The sequence below is a fragment of the Cupressus sempervirens genome, chromosome 10 (genome assembly GCF_028749045.1).
Source record: "Cupressus sempervirens isolate cs-2001-9-10 chromosome 10, ASM2874904v1, whole genome shotgun sequence".
NCBI lineage: Eukaryota > Viridiplantae > Streptophyta > Pinopsida > Cupressales > Cupressaceae > Cupressus > Cupressus sempervirens.
In genome coordinates this window covers 805,800,781-805,823,548 of record NC_143127.1, presented here as the reverse complement: position 1 = coordinate 805,823,548, position 22,768 = coordinate 805,800,781, and positions in this window count along the sequence as shown.

The following is a 22,768-nucleotide window of genomic DNA, read 5'->3' as shown; positions in this document are numbered from 1 at the left end:
GCAATAGGAGGTGTTCTTAGTCAAGAGGAAAAACCTATAGCCTTTTTTAGTGAGAAACTCAATGAAGCTAAACATAAATATTCATCATATGATTTGGAAATGTATGCCCTTGTCCAATCTCTTAAGAAATGGAGACACTATTTGTTGCCCAAGGAATTCATTGTATACACAGATAACCAGGCCCTTAGTTTCATAAACTATCAAGAGAAATTGAATCATAGGAATATGAAATGGGTAGAGACATTGCAAGCATTCACATTTTCTATTAAGCATAAGAAGGGAGTTGCAAATAAGGTTGCTGATGCGTTACGTAGAAGAACTTTAACTACATCACAAATTCAGTTGGAAACTACAGGAATTTCAAATCTAAAAGGTATATATGTTGATGATGCTGATTTTAAAGACATTCATCAAGCATGTACTAATTTGGATGAAAGATACAATCGTGAGTATGCTGATTTTCTAATTCAAGAAGGATTATTATTCAAAGGAGGACAACTTTGCATACCAAAGTGTACAATGAGAGATAATATCATACAAGAGAAACATAGTGGAGCATTATTCGGTCATTCTGGACTAGATAAGACTTTGGAGTTGGTTCATAGAAATTATTTTTGGCCAAAGTTACAAAAGGATGTGCAGAAATTTGTGGAAGAATGCACCATTTGTCAGAAAAACAAAGGCAAAAGTACCAATGCAGGATTATATCAGCCCCTACCTATTCCTTCAAGACCATGGGAAAGTATTAGTATGGATTTTGTTATGGGATTGCCAAGAACTCAAAAGGGTTATGATAGAATTTTTGTTGTTGTGGATAGATTTAGTAAAATGGCACATTTCTTACAATGTAAATCCACCAAAGATGCATCATACATTGCAGATTTGTTCTTCAAAGAGATAGTGTGGATTTATGGATTACCATTGAATATTGTTTTAGACAGAGATGGCAGATTTGTAGGTCATTTTTGGAGAACCCTTTGGAAGAAACTTGGCACAAATTTATCTTTTTCATCTGCATATCACCCACAAACCGATGGCCAAACAGAAGTTGTCAACAGATCTTTGGGAAACTTATTAAGATGCCTTACAAAACAACATGGAGAAAAATGGGATTCTATACTTCCTCAAGCTAAATTCTCATACAATGATACAGTGAATAGAAGTACAGGGAAATCTCCATTCCAGATCATGTATGGTACACATCCAAGAGGAATTCTCGAGCTGAGGGAACTTCCAAACACTTTTCCAAGTAGTTCACATGGTGAAGAATTTTCTAAAGCTATTAAAGAGGTCCAAGATCAAGTCAAGTTACAGCTATAGAATTCAAATCAGAAGTATAAAGAAGTTGTTGATCAGAAAAGGAGAGAAGTATAGTTAAAGGTTGGTGATTTAGTATGGGCATATCTGAAGAAAGAAAGGTTACCTCAAATGAAACATACAAAGTTATTACCTAAGAAGGTTGGTCCTTGTCAAATTTTGGAAAAATATGGACCTAATGCATACAAAATTTAGTTACCTACAGATATTGGTATTTCAACCATATTCAATGTTTGTGATCTCACACTATAATAGGGTTCTAAAACATAAGCAGCACATGAAGACTCAGTAATAGAAGATTTGCAGCAAGTACCTAAACCAACACCACCTCAATTGGAGAAGATACTAGATACAAAAATAAAGAAGACTCGAAGAAGACAATACACTCAGTACTTAGTCAAATGGAAGAATAGACCAGCAATAGAAGCTATTTGTATGGATGAGAAACAAATCAGCAAACATGGTTCGTCAGTACAACATCTCATCTCAAGTGGACTTGAGATTCATTCTACAGGGGAGTATGTTGCAATGGCGGATCAGAAAAATGCTACAAGAAGTAACATTGTTGAAAGTGTGACAAGAAGTTAATGTTATGTTTTATGTTTTGTTTTAAATTTTAATGATTTCAATTAAGTCCTATGTGTGGTGGCATAACTAGAATGGTAATTCAATGAGCCTTCTAGGTATAGCCACCTAGGACAACGTATGTGTTGATTTTTCAGTTATGTAGTTTTCTTTAAGTCATAATTTTGGGTGTTCAATAATGAATCCAATCAAATTCTGGACTGTGACAGAAAGTTGGTGACAGTTTTTTCTGATTTCTTAGATTCTCATGATTTCAAGAAATGTTCTTGAGAAGGAGATGTTTTCATATTCCAACTGGATAGAGAGAAAAAGCCAGTTTTTGATGTAAGAGGAGGATTGAATGCGAAGAGAATAGAAAGTTTTTTTTGTTTAGTGTTGATTTTCTATGTTTTCAGCCAAAAGTGTGATTTTTCCTTTCGTACCATCTTTTGGAAATTGACATTCTGAAAATACATGAATGTTCTAATTTGGCAAATCATATGTAGATCGATTCTCCCTATTCCTTCAAAGTTTAGAGTTTTTCGAATTGTATTGCAAGTGCAGTATAAACTATTTTGAGAGTCTTTTTATTTTTTTGTTGTTGATGGAAATCTATTAAACTCTCTACGATCGGTTCTAAGATTGCAGAAGAGTATGTACATAGTGTTTATTTCCTTTTTGTTCTTTTCTGTTATCTTGGTTATGGGTACATGCGGCCGCGCAGGATTACATCTATGAATCGGTTGAATATTTCATATATTCATCGGTATGTGGAAGATCACAAAGTTTATATGTGATAAAGGGAAAAGTTTCTTATATATGTGAAATTTTAGAGTTTGTAAGGGTCTAAAAATTTCAATATCGGCGGTCAATTTTTATTAAGGTCAAGTTTAAAAATCCACGCATGAAAAGATGGTGTAGGTTTAAAGATTAGTGAATGTTATTTGCTGGTCAGTTTGTGGTTGAGTTGATTTTAGGTTTTATTTTCCCAAATATGTATTACAAATACATTGCAAAAGATTCAGGTCAGATTTCATTAAGTTTGGTGCAGAAAAATGTTGCGATAGGAGGTTAGGAAAGTTCATGTCGCATGCCAGTTTTCACTGGGTATTGAAAAATTAGTTTGTTAATAGTCAAGTTTGGTTTTAGTTTGATCCTGGAGGGTGTATGTGCCCCTTGAAGCAACTCAGTTGAGTGACTATTTTCCTCCTGTATTTTCCAAGGTGAGGCTCTGCATCAGTGAGTAGACATAAGGATGATATATGTTTTATGGTTGATATTGATTTTACTTATGTTGAAGCAATTGAGCTAAGAATGCTCTATGTTCACCCTCTAGGCTATGAGGCTAAAAATATGAGATTGAAGAATTTGTAAAAGAGATTCTAAAATCAAAGAAGGATGAGGAATTCGACAGAATATGAACTTATAAAGAAATCATGCAGATGACTTATCAAGCAAAGCTTGAGAAGTCAACCAAAAAGAAAGTGGAGACCACAATGAAGAAGATCATGGAAGAAGTACAAATGAATACTGAGGAATCCACTATAGTGAGACAAACAATGTTAGGAATGAAGAAGATTAGACAAGAAAATATTATGTTCATGCCACCACTAGTAGTAGTTGGACCACCTCCATCAACACCAGCATTGGCAGAAGGTATCATAGTAGTTGAACCATTAGCTAAAGCATCTATCATTCCATATATAGTAGTTGCACAAGGGAAACCCCAACCAATAGTTCAAACCAACAATATTGAAGAAGAAGAAGAAGAAGAAGCTAAGATAGTAGAAGTAAAAAGGAAATCTTCAAGATTGGTAGTGGTGAAACAAGAACTTGCAGAGGCTCCTATATATAGAAGAGAATGAAGCAAATGGCCATTGGACCTAGTAAGAGACATAAAGTCTTAATGACCTATGAAGGAAAAAAGAAGATGCAAGGACAAACTGAAAATCTTGAGGTCACAAAACAAATAGAGAAAGAAAAGGATAAATTAGAGGCAACAAACAAAGGTAGAAAATAATGGAATCACAAAGTTAAGAAGTTGAATTGTGTTATCATAGATGATGGCAACTTTGTACAATTAAAGTTTTATGATTTGTAATATAGTCTTGATAGATTGCAATTAGAGAATGTAGTGATAAGATATACGATTGTACATAATAAGAAGTTTGTAGATATACAAGGACTTATTCCTAAGGACTCGTGTGAAAGTCTTGTGAATAGAAAATATATAGTGATAGAGGAAGAAAGGAAAATAAGAGAAAATATGATCAGAAAATTATGCAAGATAGACAGTGAAGAGCTTTTGGAAAGCTTATTGAAAATTATTGAACCTTACTTGAGGAACAAGACTATATCTACTCTAATCAAGGGAGGAAACTATGAAGAAGTAAATAAAGAATGAGGGAATTATAGTGACGATGATGATAGAACTTAAGTCATTAGGGCCCCAACTAACAAAGGAAAGTATGATGTTAGGATAAGTAGCACCTACCCCAACAATAGTAGCAACAACAACAAAAAAAAAGGTAGAAGCACCATCAACAACACTTGTAGTTATGAAAGAACCAGAGGAAGGTAGAGAAGTTGAAGTGTCAACAACAACAACTCCATAGGTAACCATTGATGTGGTTACTATGAATGTAGATAGCACTAGAATCATAGTGGATACCAAATAAGATCCTTTTAAGGATTATAGACCCTTCATTGTTGACAATTTGGTAGGGTGCACAAATTCATAAAATGAAGAGGAAGAAAAAGGAGAGGAAGAAGAAGAAAAGGAAGACACAGAAACAGAAGGAAAGAAAGAGGAGAAGAAATATGAGGAAAGGAAGGATGATGTAGTAGAAGAAAAGGAAGATGAGAAACAAAATGTAGAGGATAAGATAGAGATAGAGGAAGAAAATTAGACAAAGGAACAAGAAGATAATCAAGGACAATAGATATAGTTAGCCACTCCTATTCAGGCACCCAACTTTGGGATTGCAAGCACTAGTACACCAAAGACACCAATGAAGCTACTATTTGCAAACATGACAACAAACACATCATTAACATCTACTAGTGAACCAAAGATTGATATATTTAGTCATATTACTATATTAGCCACCAAAAAAATGGTGGAGAAGACAAAGAGCATTGAAGGGACACAAGAAGTCCTTAACAAAGTGAAAACTAAACTTCAAGATATTGCACAGATAAATATCATTGAAGTAGAACTAGAAAAGAGAGCAGAGGATGTAATGAAAATATTTGATAATCAGTTCAGGATATTAGAGGAAGCTACATCTACAAAAGCACAAGTGAAGCATGGTGTACAACTATTTTATATTTTTTGCAAGAACATCAAAAATGATCTTGTGAGTTTTGACTCTTGTGTCAAGTAGTTAAGGAGATGTTCAGTGGAATAAAGGACTTTGTATGGACATTGTACTTTGTGTTGGCATTAAATCTTGTTTGTTATTAATGACAACACTTATTCAAATTCTATATGGTTACCGATCTCTTAGTTCAGTCTTCAGTGTTTGCCGAGCAATTCAGTGGTTACCAAGTTTCACAGTTCATACCAAGCATTCCAGTGGTTACCGAGTGAATACAGGCAGTACGAAGTCTAGTAGTTTAGACTAAGTAGTTTAGTGATTACCAAGCTTCACAGTATCTACCAAGTCATTAGTTCTTGTGACATGAAGCAAGTGTCAATCAAATGATGGGATGAGTAGTGTTTATCGAGTGCAGGCATGGTAAACATGGAATTCAATTTCTACCAAGTGACACAGTATCTATTTAGTCTCTAGTGTATACCGAGTTTGAAGCTACATTGAGTGATTAGTATGGACCGAGCCTCTACATCTACCAAGTGCATGATGATGTCAAGTAATGCAGTGGACGTCAAGTATCAAAAATTTGCCAAGTCAATTTTCAAAACTTGAGTTTCTACATTTTGGGCCGACTTAGTAATATTGGTGTTATCTTGTGTTTTGGCCGACCTTGTAATTATGAGAATTGGGTTGTTATATATGAATGTATTGTATCATACCCAAGTTTAATGCTTTTCAAGAAGTGATTTTGAGAAGAGTGAATGCAAATAAAATGAAGAACATGTGAATGTGAATCAGCAGCAGAGCAAAGTGTTGTACAAGGTCAAATCAGGAGTAGTCAAGTTATATCTATCACAAAGAGGTGATGAACATTTCAAATATCTAAATTAGCAATTTAGTTGTAAGTCAGATCTACTATTTCATCCTAATAGGTGAATCAGCTTCAAATCCTTTAACAAGGTAGACCTAATAGTCTTTTCTTAAATCTCTTTACCAAGTGCATACTTCATTGTATGTTTGTAAAACCTCTAACAAGGTGGACCTAGCAGTCCTAATTGCTCCTAACAAGGAAGATCATCAGCAGTGATCATTTTAAGCCTTAACAGGCCAACTTTATACTATAGTATTGAATTTTTGTGGGTATCATCCCCACCCTAGTTTTACTTTCTATTTGGAAGGTTTCTTGGTCACCAAACATTGTGTTCAAAGTGTTTTGTACTTTCAGCTTCTCGTGCATGTAGTAGATTAATTAATGATAAATGGATAATGTTGTTAAGTGCTAAATTTGTCAAAAGTTTTGAGGTTACTGATTCACCCCTCCCCTCTTAGTAACCTAGCTAGTCTTGATTATTTCCAACAATTGGTATCAGAGCATTGTGGTTCTTAGGATAAAGTTTGATAGCTTGAGCAAAGATCAAGGACAATGGAGATATTCAGACTTGACAAAGCTATTGATAATAAAAAACTAGATTTGGAGATGGCCATAGCTCAACTCAAGGAAGAAAAAGAGCATCTTTCCCAATCCCTAAAAAGAAGGGAGGAACATGCAAAATAGATGAATGGCCACTAGTATGTTGAAGAAAAGATTGAAGACTTTTTCCCCTCAAGCAGTTTAGATGAAGCAAATGATGCAATCAAAGAACTCCTAGAAAAGAATGGCTCCTTGCAAGAAGAGGTAAGAAAATTGAAAAGAGAACAAGAAATCCAGTCAATAAGATTGTGTGAAATCTCAAAACAAAGAATTAAGGCAAGAGAAGACTTGAAGGCAAGGAACAATGAAACTCAAAATCAATCCCTTCAGCAAGAAAGTCTTATCAATCAACTCTCTAATGCAAATGAAGAAACCATGAATCTGAGATCTGAAAATAAAAGGTTAAGGAATGATTTAAACATTGAAAGGCAAAACAATGAAAGGTTGAAAGTTGATCTAAATTCTAACAAGCAACTTGATCAATTGAATCAGCAAAATGAGTAGAATCTTTATAGGCAAAAGGGCAAAGTAGAACTGGGATACAAAGAAGAAGGTGAATCCTCCAAACAAGGTGCTCAAAGGAATCAAAGACCTACTTGCAATCATTGTGGTAAGATAGGTCATACATCAAATAAATGTTGGAGTAATTAAAAGGCAAAATTCAATGGAAAATGCTACATTTGCAATTAGCATGGTCATAAAGCTAGTGAATACAAGGAGAAATCAAAGTTTGAAGGCAAGTGTCACAATGCAAGTAACAAGGTCACAAGGCATTTGAATGTAGATCTAAACCATTCAATCCAACTAAATAATTTGTAAAGGCAATATTTGGTTGGGACTACAATACTTGCTGTAGATGTCATTATTATGGAGAATATGGACACATTGGCATAAACTGTGCTAGGCATCACTTGAGAAGAAAGGATACTAATATAAGATGTTACACATGTACTGAACTTGGTCATATAGCCAAAAATTGCATGAATATAGGTACAGTTGAAGATGAAAAGAAATCAAAAGATGATAATGTTAGGGAGCAGATGAGATAGTAGTGGATTCCTAAATCTACTGAGCAAGCTAGTTCAAGTGATGATGGTCTAGTCACTCAAGAAGTGGGTGACTCCATCACTTCCAATTAAAGTTCTTAAGAAAGGACTAGAACTGTATTTTCAAGGTCACATCTTAAACATTTCCAATTGAAAGAAAGAAAAGATCCAAATTAGTATTCCATATACAAAGGGATCACAAGAGCTCAGCGTCAGTATTCATTGAGTAAATTAAGGTCATACCAAGCGAGGTTGGGAGTAATAAAATTTTGTTTGGTTGCTGAGTTACAAGCTTCGACCAAGCGATCTGTGTAGTTAGTGGATAACAGTCTTTCACGCACTATGTCATTATGGCTCTCATCGTACCAAGCATTAATGGGAATTTTTTATTATCAAAAGGCAGGAATTCAACTTCATTTCCACTGCGAATTCATTATATTCAGAGTAGAGCGATTTATAGAGCATTCTAGCAATCTTGAGCATAATTTATAGTGAAGTTTTTTGAAGAATTTCCTTAGTTTATCGAGTAATCATGACATCCAACAGTAGTAGCGGCAAGGTGAAGAAAGGATCAAAGATGTTGGTGCAAGGCGTTGAATGGAAAGCTCCAAATTTCAAATTGGTGTCAGTGATTGCAGAATCCCTTGACTTGAATGGAGCTCAATCATAAATTCCACCAAAGGTACTCCTTATCAATGATATCCGAACTCATTTCAAATGTGTTGTATAAGAGATAAGAACCTTAGAAATGGATAGTGCCTAGGTGAACTTTGTGTGGATGGAACTCTTAAGCCCAAGCATAAACACCTAGATGAGAAAGGCTTAACCCATATTCCTCACCTACCATGAAGCTTTCAGATTAAATGGATTAGTTATATCTTGAGCCAAGTCCATAATGGTCAATTGTGGTTGGAGTAGCTAGTTCTGATTACAAAGAAAATGATTCATAGCATTATTGGTCTCCCTATGCGTACCAAGGCTAAAGTCACAAAAACCCTAGGTCGGGATGAGCTTCAAAAGAAAACCCTAGCTGAGTGGGATGGTAGAGGGTTGAAAATTAGCAATGTATCTAATGTGGAACTCAAATTTGGCATTCATATCATTGCTCATAAGATTTATAGCTCTAGTCGACTGAATAGTGTGTTGTGTGAAGCAGTTGACCTAGCATATAAGGTTGTTAAGAAGAATCTAAGAATGAAGAAGAAGAATCAAAAGAGGAGGAAGATCCTGTAAGAAAGAAAGGCAAGGTGATTATCACCAAGCCACCCAAGCCCTCCATAGCTATATTCACCAGAAGATCTAAGAAGAAAGGTGGTAGCAAAGTTGTGTTCAGTAAGCCCCCTCTCACCTTCTAAGAAAGATTGAAGCAATTGGAAGAAGGTGCTAGTATAAACAATTTCAAAGCATTAAATTTTGAAACCAGAACTAATGCAGAGAAGATGTAGATTGAGGAGTTGGTACTAACAAAGATGGGAAAATGGAAATATTCCCCTGATCAAATTGCATCTCAAATTTCCAATGAGCTATTAGTAAGGTTAAAGCTAAGATGGGAATTAGCCATGCAAATAGCTAAGGACATATATGAACAATCTTTGAGATAGTTGTTACCGAGCATTACCAATGCTGAGGTAAAAGAATCAATGAAGAAAAATGAAGACAAGATGATCATCAAATTTTATACTTGTTTAATTTTGCTAAAAGACATAGAACATGTAGTAAAGGCTGAAACAAATATGTGGAATAATATTTATCATCTGCATAAACCAAGTGAGAATCCAGTTAAGATCAATGATGATGATGATGATGATAGTGACAAGGATGAAGATAATGAAGAAGACAATACTCCTTGTGTCACCATTGATGCTAAAGATTATCAAGAATTGATTAAGGATGGTGAAGAAGATAAAGAGGATGAAGCTGAAGAGGAAGATAAGCAAGAAGAAGAAGAAATTGATCTAGTTAGGATAGTTGTAGAAGTCATAGCCTCCCTTCCTCACTCTTCAGCAAAAATAGTAACATCATCAGGCATGGAGACAGCTTTAGCAAGTGTAATTGTGACCACAATAGACACATCAACTGCCCAATCACTCTTTGCTCCCTCTTAGCTCCAGGTATCACTAATGGAAGTGTCTACCACTTCATCTACTGAGCTGTAGCCCTCCTCTTCTTCAGTGCCTGAGTCAGGGTCATTTGCAGTAAGTGAAATTTCATGTTCTACAGTTTTGGATTCCTCAGTTTTGTCTAATTTAGTTTTGCATGCTCTAGTAAGTGCTCTTATTGTAAATACATCTATCAATATTCGACCTATTAATACCTCAATTATGGGAAGTATATCAATTTTGGATTCTTTTAGTGCTCCAGTAAGCATTCCATTAGTAGGCACTATACAAGTTTTTACTACAATTCCTATTGTTTCCACCATTATTTTTGTTTCAAAATCCAAAGCATTTGTATCAGAAGTTGAACCAAAGACACCACTAAAAATTTCAATTAGTGGAAAAGAAATTGAGGAAGATATTGATATAGATAAAGAGATTGAGATTCCCAAGTTAGATTTTGATAATGCTACTGTAGAGCAAATGAGATTAGTCAGTTAAGTACTTGAACAGAAAGCTAGACAAAAGTAGCTAAGAGAAGAGAGAGACAGGGAATTCAGAATTATAGAGAGTGCCAAGAATATCTTGACAGAGGCTATAGGTGTTGATGTTGATTCTACTCAACATATTTTGTTACAATTAGAAGAAGTAGAAAATAAATTCAATGAGGATTCCAGTGGCTAGGATAAGCTTATAGAGAAAGCATAGAAAAAGTTTGACAATAAAGTGCTTGAGCACATTGCTCAGCAAACAACTATCCATCAAGTAGAGCTCTCTTCAATTTTGGAAAATCTTGAAAATTCTTTCACAAATGTAACATCTCTTTTTACCAAGTTATGTAATGTTATCAAGTATACAAAACAAATAAAGGGCAAGTTGAATAAGGTTGATGAGGATCTGAAGGCCAGTGCTTAAAAGTTGCAGCTTGACCCCAGTTCAAGCTTTGCACATCACATGAGAGCCAAATTCCTATTAGATATGCAAGAAGAGTTATTAAGAGAGGAAGCAAGGATCTAGTCTACACTTATAGACATCCAAAACATGATCCTTCCTATCATGGATACAATGTAGAAGCACATTACTTACTCTAAAACATTGATACATGACAATAATTTTTCAATTGGAAATCATATGATTGAACTCTCTACAGAAGTCCAAGGTGCACTTCAAACTTGCAAAATTTTGCAAGAAAATAGGGACAAGACCTTAACTTTCATTCTTAAGGTACATTCTGAGTTTCTCTCACATTTTGGTGTCTCTATATAAGTCTAGATTGTGTATAAATATTTGGAATTATTGTCAAAAAGAGGGAGAGACATGACAAAGACATGTATATAAGGAGAAGAGATATTTGTATATACACTCAGTATGTTATTATGCCTGTTAGGATATGTACATTGTATGGGGGAGATATGTGCAAATGTATATATAGCAGAGTTACAAAGACAAATTTTGAAAATTCAAAAATCAAAATGAGCATGACATTGTACATAAGTTTTGTCAAATAAGCATTTTTGTCACTAATGCCAAAGGGGGAGATTGTTGGCATTAAGTCTTTTTTGTTATTAATGACAACACTTATTCAGATCTTGTATGGTTACCAAGCTCTTAGTTTAGTCTTCAGTTTTTTCTAAGCAATTCAGTGGTTACCAAGTTTCACAGTTCATACCGAACAGTCCAGTGGTTACCGAGTGAATACAGGCAGTACAAAGTCTAGCAGTTTAGACCAAGCAGTTTAGTGGTTACCAAGCTTCTCAGTATCTACTAATTCATCAATTCTTGTGACGTGAAGCAAGTGTTAACCGAGTGATGGGATGAGTAGTGTTTACCGAGTATAGGCAAGGTAAACATGGAATTCAGTTTCTACTGAGTGACACAGTATCTATCAAGTCTTCAGTGTATACCAAGTTTAAAGCTATGTTGAGTGATTAGTATGGACCAAGCCTCTACTTCTACCGAGTGCATGACGATGCCAAGTAAGGTAGTGGACACCGAGTATCAAAAATTCACCAAGTCAGTTTTTAGAACTTGAGTTTCTACATTTTAGGCCGACTTAATAATATTAGTGTTATCTTGTGTTTTGGTCGACCTTGTAATTATGAGAATTGGGTTGGTATATATGTAATGTATTGTATCATACCCAAGTGTAATATTTTTCAAGAATTGATTTTGAAAAGAGTGAATGTGAATAAAATGAAGAACATGTGAATGTGAATTAGCAATAGAGGAAAGTGTTGTGCAAGGTCAAATTAGGAGCAGTCAAGTTACATCTATCACAAAGAGGTGATCAACATTTCAAAGATCTAAATCAACAATTCAGTTGTAAGTCAGATCTATTGTTTCATCCTAACAGGTGAATCAACTTCAAATCCTTTAATAGGGTAGACTTAACAGTCTTTTCTTAAATCTCTTTACCGAGTGCATACTTCTTTGTATGTTTGTAAAACCTCTAACAAGGTGGACCTAGCGGTCCTAATTGCTCCTAATAGGGTAGATCATCAGAAGTGATCATTGTAAGCCTTAACAGGCCAACTTTTTACTGTAGTATTGAAGTTTTGTGGGTATCATCCCCACCCCAGTTTTACTTTCTATTTGGAAGGTTTCTGAGTCACCAAACTTTGTGTTCAAAGTGTTTTGTGCTTTCAATTTCTCATGCATGCAGTAGATTGATCAATGATAAATGGATAATGTTGTTAAGTGTTGAATTTGTCAAAAGTTTTGAGGTTACTGATTCACTCGTCCCCTCTCAGTAACCTAGCTAGTCTTGATTGTTTCGAACAATTTGTCATACAAATTCATCAAAGATATTAATGAAGAGCTCAAAGGAAAACAATCAGTGTTACAAACATTATAAATGAATTATAGGTACCAAATATGAAAATTGAGGACTTAGAGAGTAAAATTAGACAGACTAGTGATGATATAAGTTTGATAGAGTTGAAGGTTTTCACTATCGAGAGAGCACCTAACCCTAAAAATCACTAATGTTTAGAAGTAGTTGGATGAACACCTCAAGGCTAAGGCATCATGTGAGAAGTTTATGTATCCAGACTTGAATGTAGTATAATTAGCATCCTATGGACTATGTGTAATACCCCGTTTTGGACATTTCATTGATTTTCCTTTCTATTTGTATTAGCCGAATAAAATTCAATGTGATGATCCTCTTAATGTTTTGATTTTGTATATATATGCATGTTTCATAGAGTCATGTCCTTTCATTGATGATAATTATATTAAGAATTGTAATTATATTAATTATTATATATATTCATATTAATAATATACCATATATTAAATATATATATTATAGTGTATAAGTTTAATAACATATTATATATATAGTGATATCGTTATTAACCATGTTAGTTTTATAAATATTATTAATCTTATATATCATAGTGTTGATATATATATTATTTATATTCAATACTATATTATTTTTAATGTTATAAAGTATATTAATAATTATATTATTAATATATCAAGTACATATTATTATATTATATAGTATTTGTATGTTAAAATATATCTTAATCATAATATGATTATTTATTATATTAGATTATTATTATCATATATGATATATATGATATTATAATATAATATTACTTTATAAATTATTAGTTTAATATTATTATTAATATTACTTTATATATAGTACTTGTTTATTATATGCTAGAGTGGGGACATCACAGTCCTCCCCTCTTGAATTTTCTTGCCCTCAAGCATAATCTTTCATACACAAGCTTTGTCATAGACACAAAACATATTCGCATTCAAAAGACCAAAAAGATCTATGAAATATACATTTAATGAAAACATGAAGCATACACAATGTAGACAGTTCATGAAAACATGAAGTAGACACGATGCAAATAGATGAAGACACAGAGAAAACACGATGCAAACACATAAGACACACATTATGCATTTCCTTAATTGTGAACCTACAAAAAAAAAAAATCATTAGTACACATTATATATACAAATCAATCTCTTGACAAGGTGTTTATAGTCTCAATCTATTTACTAACTCATCATTTTCTAAATATGGGAGGAGGAACCATAATAGGGTGCCCTGTTACCCAACCAGTGGGCCTCACCATTCGCCCTCATTATCGTTACCTCTCTCTGATCATTATTTCCAAGAAGGTGCCTTTGTATGATGTACCCTGGGATATCCCGTCACCGTAGGCCTTATCCGGTACTCGTAGGCTTTATCCGGTACCCCGAGTGATGTCACCCAGCCCATTCCACCGTAGGCCTTATCTCAACTTGGAGAATCATGATCTTAAGGTGATTCTATCAACTATTTTTCAATAAGAAGTCTTTTAAAACATAATCTTTGAAATATTAGATAGTTAATCTTATCATTCAATTATAGGAGCAGAAACCATAATGGGGTGCCCTATTACCCAAATTAGTGGGCCTCACCATTCTCCCTCATTATCGTTACCTCTCTCCAACCATCATCTCCAAGATAGTGCCTTTGTATGATGTACCCTGGGATATCCCGTCACATTTGGCCTTAGCCGATACCTGTAGGCTTTATCCAGTACCCCGAGTGATGTCACCTAGTCTATTCCACCGTAGGCCTTGTCTTATCTTGGAAGATGATGACCTTAGATAATTTAATTTAATTTAACAAAATTCTTTGATTATTATCAACTTGAAAATCAATGTCATTTCCTTGTAACTATTTGATTAGAACCATTGATAGTAAGTATTTAAACTATCACAATAACAAAATATGTCAATAATAACAAACACACTAATAATTATTTCACAATATATGAAGAAAACATATAATTTACCTCGTTACCTTTATGGTTGAAGTGGCAACTTATGAGTATGAAGTAATCTTCATATCTATTTAAGGTCTTCTTCTTGTATAATCCTTATTTTTATCTTTCATCTTTCATGTGCTATATTGAACCTCTTTCAAATTTACCTCTTTTAACCCTTGCTTGGTAAGCGATGGATCCCACTATAATATGTAGTAGATGAAGTGTGACTTAAAATAATTATTTCCTCCTTTAATTGAATCTTGTTTGTGTTGGTTCATTCAATGCTTTGATTTGTGTTTCTTTTTGTCCCTTTCTCTAAAATTGATGCAACTTAATGCCCACGTCCCATGCCAATGATCATCGTAATAATGTAATTTATACCTCAGTGCATTTGCAAGGATGATTTTGGAGGTAGGAACGTGGATTTGGTCAATGCATAGTTCACATTTTTAATCCTTTCTTTATAGTTTCATGTCTTATATATATATTTTTTCCTTAATGATCTCTTTCTTATGCGTCTCCATATCTTCCTCTTTTATTTTTATTTTTATTATTTTTTTCAAATTGTTCAATATCCCTTGTGTTGATATTGTAATCAGCATTTTAATTCCACTCAACTTCATTGACAACCACAACATAGTGTATTTCTTATTTTATACAGAATCCCCCTTCTTCCCCAATGATGCCAACTCACCTTGGTTAACGTGCTTAAAGTGATGATGAGGCTAGGCTGGTAACAATGTAGGTTATATTTATGTTGAACAGAAAGTTCTTCATTATTTCCTCTCCTTAAACCTTGTATTGTGTATCTATCTGTGTCTGGTTCAAGGATGGATTATTTGTATTAAAGATGTTTCTTGTTTTACTAGTATTATTTCCTGACTATAACAAAGAGTCATATTGATATTAATTCCTCCAGTTGCTTCTTTCATTTGACTATGACTTCAATTATTGGCTTCTCGGTAGGGAAATTAGTTATTGATTTCCTTCTTTACGGATGACAAGCAGGAAGAAGAGATGGATAAAAGAATAGTTGTGGAAAGGAACCAACATTCCTCTGGTATGAGAGGTAATTAATGAGCAACAACAAAATTGAATCCCGTATATAATTATTCAGGCACTATTTTGGAGTTGAAAATTGGTGTTGAATGGCAATTTTAATATTAAAATGACTTCCCAGACCAATGGCTATACTTTGGGAGTTAGATTGACAGGGTTATTGATGATTTCTGAGCTCTGGCATACTGAAAAATGCCCCACATCTCTTAATTATGGGCTGTATTTGTAATGCTCTCTTATATGATGGCAGGTACTGATCGGAAGTAACATTTGTGAGATTCAGAAATGAGATGATGAAAATATGGATGGAAGTGTGGATTTTGAATGCGATGTGCTTGTTATAACTTTCTTTCGTATGATACTATATTGCCACTTTATAATAAACAACAAATATATGTTTATAGGTATTTTTGACTTGATAATGCTTGATCTTAGGGCATGAATATGGACTGTACATGGCATTTAGCTATCACATTCAACGTATTTGTAATATAGTCCTTTGACTATATTGTTTCCTGCACATGCCACGTACCCTCTCACCATTTTCCAAACGTGAATTGTTATGTGCAAACTAATTTTATTATATTTCAATGTTCACTGTTGTTTTCCAAAATACTTTTTTTCTTAATCACAATGGACTTTTGTCTTTGACAGCACAATTCTGGGATGAATTTGTTTCAAACCTTATATTGATTGTAGATGGAAAGCTGTATGTAACGCTCACTGCAAGTGACTCCTTTGTTGATTATATGTATTCATATGTTGCTAACTGGATCATTGGTTTAGCGATTGCCAAGTATTTTGTTCTTCATTTATTCACATTTGATAATTCTTCACTTTTATTAACCCTTATTTGCCACCCATCTCTTCCTCTGATATGATGCAAATGGCTTACAATAGGTATATTGATGTGAATGCCTGATAACATCAAAGTTGGATGCTTTGTGGTTCTGCCTCTACTACTCTATCATTGTTTATCCCCCAATTGCAAAAGTATCACTTGTTCCTCCAGTTATTGCCTAGAATTATAAAGTCTGGAGGCCACAGTATTCTTTTGTTGCAATGGTAAATCATTCTTTGATTCTATATTATTATTTTTTACTAGACAATAATTTATTTCCTAATAAAAATTATCTCCATAATTTTCTTATGTTGAATGTAAAACCTATCGTTCAATATCCCTTTCACTATTCATATAGACAATATAAAATGTAGTAACTCCAATGCTAATGCTGCAATATTCAAATTTATCCACAGGATGGCAAGATCATGCTCTGATACCACTTGTAATGTCCCATTTTGGACATTTCACTGATTTTCCTTTCTATTTGTATTAGCTTGATAAAATTCAATGTGATGATCCTCTTAATGTTTTGATTTTGTATATATATGCATGTTTCATAGAGTCATGTCCTTTCACTGATGATAATTATATTGAGAATTGTAATTATATTAATTATTATATATATTTATATTAATAATATACCATATATTAAATATATATATTATATTATATAAGTTTAATAACATATTATATATAGTGATATTGTTATTAATCATGTTAGTTTTATAAATATTATTAATCTTATATATCATAGTGTTGATATATATATTATTTATATTCAATACTATATTATTTTAAATGTTATAAAGTATATTAATAATTATATTATTAATATATCAAGTATATATTATTATATTATATAGTATTTGTATATTAAAATATATCTTAATCATAATATGATTAGTTATTGTACTAGATTATTATTATCATATATGATATATATGATATTATAATATAATATTACTTTATAAATTATTATTTTAATATTATTATTAATATTACTTTATATATAGTACTTGTTTATTATATGCTAAAGTGGGGACATCACACTATGCACTATTATCAATACATCTAAAGCAATCTAAGATACTTGGGATAAATATTTCGAGAATCTAGAGACAATTTTTGCTGATTGTATTACATGAATATCAAACTCAACAACATGAAGTAAGAAGGTAATAATAACATTTTGATTTATATTTAGTTTTTTACTCACCTTTTTCATTGACGTCAGAGGAGGAGTATAGTAAGGAAAATTGTATGTATATGGGAGGGGGAGTATAGTAAAGAAAATTATACATGATAGAATATAATCAAAGGGGGAGTAATATTGTAATAAGGATATATAAGGAAAATATGGTATAAATATGAAAGTGATTCATATTTTGTAATGGCCATGTAATAAATGTTACAAGTTTTAAAATTTTAAAATTTTAAGTTTTTGGGACTTGCCAATTTTCCCATATGTTGCCATAAATGCCAAAGGGGAAGATTATTGGCAACTTGGATAGGGTAGATGATATAAGGTTATTATTTATGGCAATATATATTTAGGATTAAGTGAGGAAATCATAAAGGTGAAGTTTTTATAGGACTTAGAAAATTGTCTAAGTATCACATAGTTTATCTGATAGCACAATTAAAGATTTGCTTGGTGTAGCTTGCAAAGGAAATATCAACACATGCATAGTTAGCTACAATAAGTATAGTATGTATGGATACCATACCTAGGTGCACAAGGCTGTACGAACAATGCAGACAAAGATAAAACATTTTTTTCCAATTATAGTGTTGTAAAAACATAATAGAGTAAAGACAAGGAATTGGATATTTTAGGTTAAGGATTTTTTTTTAATAAAAATAATTGCTTAACCAATTAGGGACAACATCCTATATGTTAACCTTGAGTGGGCAAGGTATGGTTTTATATTTTGACTAGACAGACAATTTGGTATAAAAAAAGGTTTTTGTAATTTGAAGTTTTGTAGAGCATGTGAATGATATGTATGTGATTATACTATGACGAACACTTGATGATCAAAATAGTTTAAAGGTAGAGTATGTGAAGTTGGCATAGTGGGATACAAATATCATATCATATATTGCCGACATCAACAGTTTGTAAAAAGGTTTTTGTATCTATTCTTCACATATTGAATATATGTTTGGGTAGTGGGATTAGCTTGCATCCATTTTTGTAATTGTAATATCAACTCCTAACAAAGTTGAGGCTTCTAACAAGGCCTAATCCTCTAACAAGGACCGAGACACTATAAGAATGTAATAGACTCATAATAGGATCAATATCTTTCATAAGATACTTTTTATTAGTAGATCATTTTGTGGGTACCATCCCCACTAGGGTTTTCCCTTGGCTAGGGTTTCCCTAGTTTAAAAAATATGGTGTTATATGTTGCATTACTTTATGGTTGTGTTTACTATTTAGCTTAATTAGTTTATTTGTTTATTCAAGTCATACAATTATTAATGATATCCATAGTTGGGAAAAAGTTAGTGGAATATTGATTCACACCCCCCTAGTATTTCCTATTTATAACACTCTTGTCCAACATGATGATTCGACCATGTGAGATTATCCCCTTGAAGATCCACATCCATCATGGCCCGATTGTTAATAAAATCTATCAAATCCAATCTACCATCTAGATGGGAGTGAGAGTCAATCCCTCCAAACTTATCCCTCTAGATTTATTATTATCCTTGAGAGAGGAATTCAAAACTCCCTTAATCAACCATGGTTCATTCAAGAAAGAACATCTATTAACACCCAATTTTTTCCAATACTTGGTTCTTCCTAAGTTGGAGTTAGGAACATAAATATTAGAGAGGACCCAAAATAATGTAGCCCTATAATATGACTATTAAATCTAATAGAAATTATGTTGTCTTCTAAGATCAAGATATCCCCTCAAACAAAATGTTGGTTCCAAAAAAACACCACTCCTCTAGAAGTGTGAGGCCTCGCCCTAACCCATCGTAGCATAGTGATACATTACTATTATTTTGATACTCACGACTCGAGATGTCAAGACATTATCTGATGCTTAGAACATATTATATTATTTCATGCTGTGTGATGTTACTTCCAGATATTTGATGTTCATCATTTAAGGTTTTATGTATATGTATGTTGATGAATTAAGTAAAATGTAGGATTAACACATTGATTTTGGAATCTTTATGATTAAGGATATAAGTAGGATGAAAGAAACCCTGATTGATGTATGTTTCAATTTATGTGAATTTCTGATACGTATATACATATGTACATGTGATTTTACGGGGCTACTGATGTGTGCAATGAGTGTGCAGGATATTTAGCTGAGAAACCCGACAGAGGAACAAAACTGATCCTTATGTGCTCATTGTGGAAACCTTATTGTTCGTAATTCAAGTATTTTATTGTGAGATGTATGCATATGTTTACTTCTGTGATCAGTAAGTGTTAATGTTTGTAACTCTATTCTTATAGTGTCACTTGACACTTGTGAATTGTTATGTTCTTAAGCGTGCTAGTTAGGGTTAGCTGTGTAACCCTTGTACCTAAGTCGATTTTAGTTAGTGTATCTTTGCTAATTTGGTTCTTAATCGAGTTTAGTCACCCTAATCTGGATTAGTGCTTAATCTGCATTTTTGGAGTTGTTAGATGATACTAATTATTTCCTAGCTTTTGTTCGGTCCCAAATCTATTCCTAAGGCTTTAAAACATGAAATATTTACACCTAAGGGGTATGGGTATGGGTTGGGGGTCTTTTCCAACCCCTAAGCCCCTTTTATTGACTTTTGCGATCACTCAAAAAGTCTCTTTTTTCCTTCATGCGAAAATTGACTATGGCTACCATGAGTTGCATCACCTCAACTCCACTTAGTGGTTAACCATAGTATGGGTTGAGTTAGGAACTTCTAGATTTGTTGGTGGGTGGGAGAAGTTATTGTTTTTTTTGGTGGTTGAGTTCGAGGCTTATTTAGAGGCCCTTCTTGGAGTAGTTTAGGTTGTTACCCAATCTCTACTTTTAGAGAGGAGACTTAGAAGATTGAAGAAAGGAAGGGAAAAGCTCTACTCAAATTTTTCATTTGCCATTACCTCTTTGTGAAGGTAGGAGTTCTTTATCTCCCTTGTTCAGATTTTCATGCTTGTTTCATACTTATGCTACTATTTTGTTGTTTGAATGCTTGTATGTATGTTGGGTATGTTGGGAAGATTTGAAAACCATATTTTTTGAATGTTTTCCTTTCATGTTTATGTTTGAATTTTGAGGTTTTTTTGTATGGGTGTTTTGGTATTACTCACCCTTGGATAGGGCAGAAGTGACCAATTTTGGGAAAGGTCTTTTTAGTTGGACTCCAACCAGTGTAGAGTCTCTTCTCAGGATGAGAAGAGGGAGAGAGAGTAGGGTGTTATGGGCCCCTACCTGTCAGCACAAACCTCGTATGAGTATGGCATGTTAAAATGGAAGAACGGAAGTTCTTGGTTTATAGCTCCAATTGGGCATCTATTTTGGTGTTGTGCCTAACTTGAACTCCTATTGGAAGAATCCACCTTTCTCTAGTTTTGATTCATTATGAATACTATTGTGAAAACCTTGTATGAATATGCATGTTTGATTTGTTTCTTGGTCATGCTTGTTGACACCTGATTAGATTCTGTTCTCTCTACGATTCTTAGAAATGTGTTGCAAAAATTGATATGGAACCCTTGATGAGGGTCATGAAGGAAATTCAATTAAATTTTTGTAATTTTTGGGATTGAAATCCTATGTAATTTGTATCTCAAAAACTTGTGGTAATGGCAACGATGCCGGGTTTTCTTCTTGGTTCTTTCCTGGCTGAGCCTTTGAATCAGGTTTGCCAATAAAAATGGTGATTGAGTATAATTGCTTATCATGTGATTTAATCAAAAATTTTAGTTAGATGGATGCACATCAAAAATAGGATGAAATGTTGATGGTTTAATTAAGCAAAATTTTCAAGTTTTCCTTATATGTTAAATATGAAAATTATGTGAAGGAAAGAAAAAATGGATATGGTTAATATATTTCAATTTCAATTTTGTTTAGGAGATCAATTAATCATGTTTTATTGTGACACAATTATTAATTCTATGTTTTTAATCCATTCAAATAATATACCCTTGAAAGAAAAATATATATACATTACCTTGTAAATCTATACTTAGAAAATTTTTGGAAAAAAAAAAGTCTCAAGAGAGTAAAAAAACTCTCTATTTTTTGTATGGGAGATAATTTTATTCTCCCTTTGGTGACAAAGAATCTAAAAGATTCCCTTATTATCCTTTTTGCTTTATTGAATATTGTTTTTAAAATTGAAAATAGTAATAAAATAAATATCAAAAAAAATAAAAAAATTATAGCTAAACATAATATCCTAAATATCTACTTGTTACCTAATAAACTTTATGTATTAATGCATACCCATCTCCCCATGGTGGACGTCAGTTTTGGTCTTGCTTTATAAAAAGGTTTTATTAAAAGTTGTTGGTTGCAAAGTCAAACTGTCATCATAGAGATGACATCATCTCCTGTCCCCTCCTTAATTTTCGTAGGCCAAGGTATGAGGAAGGATGATTTAATATGTTTGAAGTTGTTTTGTTTATTCCCCCCTTTGAATCATGGTCGCCACCTTCATAGTGGGGGGGGTGTCAGCATGTACCCTACTTGGGCAGCGCACTGTCCCAACTGCAGCGCTTGGGAAGCACAGGTTGGGATGTGATTGGGGGGGTGGGGGGGGGGGGGGTTGATTTGACATTGGGTTTGGTGTTAGGGTGTAGGTGTTAGTAGGGGTTTAGTTGTTTAATAATATTAGTTAGTTTGTTATTTTAATTTTAGTTTCTTAGTATTAGTGTTAGGTTTAGTTTATGTTAGTTTTAAGTTAGTTTAAATTAAGTTAATTTTAGTTAGTTATAACTTGTGTTATTTGTGTAAGTCATTTGTTCAAATTTAATATATTTTTAGTAGTGTTAGTTTTTATATTAATGTTAATTTAGTTGAATATTATTTAGTTTTGATTTGTAGGTTAATAATTGATCATAATTAATTATACTATATATAGGTGTATTGGTAGATGTGTTAATTCTTTTAATTAAATTTTAAATGTATTTAGTTTTAGTATTAAAGTTAGTTTAATTTTTGAGTATTAATTGGTTTTAATTTAAAGGTTAATTGGCTATTTAAGATACGTTTAAATGGGGGTTTTATTTGATTAGATATTTTGATTAATTTTAAA